Below are 2,533 nucleotides of genomic sequence, written 5' to 3' on the forward strand. Positions count from 1 at the left end.
AATCTTAGAGTAGTATAGTATTGGTTTGGACATTAGCTTCATTTCTAATTTTTTGTGTTTGTTGTTATGCTTTTTTATGTCTTAGATGTTTCTTTTTTAACTTCTAATTGATGTGTAAACTTAAACGCTTAGTATTATAGTATTTTTAGTTTTAATTAGACGCTAAAAGCTGATAAGTTGTAGTTGTTAGCTAGAAGTTCTTGCTTTTATTTATACAAAAGTTTTCGTCAAAAATAGATGTTACACTTAAAGGTGTAAAATTACATTAACCTAAAAGTTAAAAGTTCAAAAAAAAAACTATTTGAAGTGATTTTTGGATCATGAATTTTTGTTTGAAATGAAATCTAAAAGACCATACTGCCAAACAACTTTTTTTTCTGTAATTGGAGCATTTTCTTACAAGCTCTCAAAAATTCATTGTCAAAGAAACTATTAACCTTTTACGCATATGCCTTTTTTTCCCTTTTAACTTCTCTTAGGTTCAACCCTTCGTGTTTTTTCTATATTCATTTCTACATGGATATAAAAAATATTATTTCTACTTACTTATAAGTTAATCATTATAAAACCCTAATAAGCTTATAATTAATTTATAAAATTGAATGAATCATAATAGATATGAAATGTTAAATTACATTTATTATCATTCAGTTAATGTAAACCGTAGAAGTTACAAATTCTATCATCGGACTATTTTTTCACATTTGTAGTGGACTACAATCCATTAGTCCTTTTTATTGTCTAAAGAAAAAATAAGTTGGTTTCAAAGGAGAAACAATCATTTCATCAAATCTACGACAATATGAGGCCCAACCTCACATCACCATAAGCTTTGTTGCCTTGTTAATTTTAGAGATATCTATATGTAACTTCCATATTTAAATAGTTGATGAAGCAAATCTGATGAAACCGATTAATTTTATACTATATATAGCACTCTCAAATCCCGATTCTTAGTCACCAACAGTATAGTTATCTTATCATTAAAAACAAATAACAATTTAGATAAGACAATTAGGTCACTAAAATTCAAATGATTAATTAAAATAAAAATCTTTACAAATCTAAACGTGGAGGAATTAATATTCACCGAAAATCTTGAATGTTAATGGAAAATTTTCAACTTGGATGAGAAAATAAAAAATGCCACAATATAAAGACAAACACCACCACACTATCAAAATTATTTTTCTTGGTTTAGATGGGTTTTAACCTTTTATTTCATCATCACAATGCAAGTTGAAAGATTCAAAAGAGTACATACATGTAATAAGTCAAAAGAATGTATGCATATTGCATAATATAACTCATATGATTATTACAATTCAAACAAATGAACATAGGAAATATATGAAGTGGATCCACTAAGCACCAACCTGAGTGAACAACAGTTTGCGAATCTGCAACAACACACAAATGTTAAAAACAATATCATTTTTTAACAACTTTTTAAGATTAAGATGTACGTAAATACAATAAAATTTACCTTTGGGAGTTTCCTACGGAATGTAACATCCAATCTAGCATCAAGTGTGTTTTCAAACACAATTTTACCATCTCTAGAAGCCAAAACTACATCTCCAGAGCTGAAAATCAAAAAGAAAGTTTAAGAGGTAAGTAAAAAAAATATGTATAGGATATAATGATTTATAAATAAATGGAAGCATACCATGAAAGAACATGAGGATCATCAGATGAAGGAGCAGATGAAAGGTGGATTTGGTCAACAATTATCTCAGGTTTATGGACATGTGCTTTTGCTTGCTGCATACTCTACTCCTCTTTTGCTGAATGAAGAACATATTCCACCTTATGTAAATCCTCCTTCCGACATCTCAACAACACAGATGGTTCTTTCAATCTAAGTAGACCCTGGAACAAAAGTTTTCATCTTTAGCTGAAAATAGTGTGATTTAATAATATGGCGTAAGTAGAAATGTAGAATCATATATGTATGATCAGTACCTGGACAATGAGAGCTTTCAACAATGCTTCATAGTTATGTTGGTGTTTGAAATGGTGATGGCTGACATTTAAAACATCCTTTGATGCATCCTCTCTCATGGCAGTAACTAAGTCATCTTGAGCTTGAAGAACTTTGATTCGAGAAGTGTTGAGTTGCATAGAATACTCACTGCAACAAGGATTATGACAAAGAATTAGACGCAAAATGAAGATATGTATGAACTAAAGAAGATGTTTTGAGAATTTGCAATTTCTTTTGAACTTCAACTTGTTTCTGTTAGCGTTCATACTCTTGTTGGATTTTCTTTCTCTCCGCCTCCACTAATTGCAACTTCTCAATGTTAAATTCCAGAAAATATCGATAAATTTGGATAAGTAATATCAAATAGAGCTAATCCTGATTTTGATTCAAACAAATTGCTTATAATTACTTAATTTGATGTAATTGATCTATTAATCCGATTTATTCCGACAAAAATTACCAATCCGTACTCTACTTATGTTGTTAATGTATAGAGTAGCCCTAAATGAAAGTTAGTGTTGATTTGCAATTTCGAAATGTTTAATT

The 2,533-nt window shown here is 29.3% G+C and overlaps 1 pseudogene across 1 annotated transcript; it reads right to left on the minus strand.

Annotated features, from left to right (window-relative positions):
* Positions 1-1,317: 1,317 nt before the first annotated feature.
* LOC145001315 (V-type proton ATPase subunit E-like) lies at positions 1,318-2,127 on the minus strand (annotated as a pseudogene). The gene is made up of 4 exons (XR_013661540.1): positions 1,966-2,127; positions 1,670-1,872; positions 1,487-1,586; positions 1,318-1,400 (listed from the first exon to the last, which is right to left on the minus strand). The product of XR_013661540.1 is annotated as a V-type proton ATPase subunit E-like (transcript).
* Positions 2,128-2,533: the final 406 nt, after the last annotated feature.

This window comes from Lactuca saligna, chromosome 6, assembly GCF_052625555.1.
Source record: "Lactuca saligna cultivar CGN05327 chromosome 6, ASM5262555v1, whole genome shotgun sequence".
NCBI classification, from domain to species: Eukaryota; Viridiplantae; Streptophyta; class Magnoliopsida; order Asterales; family Asteraceae; genus Lactuca; species Lactuca saligna.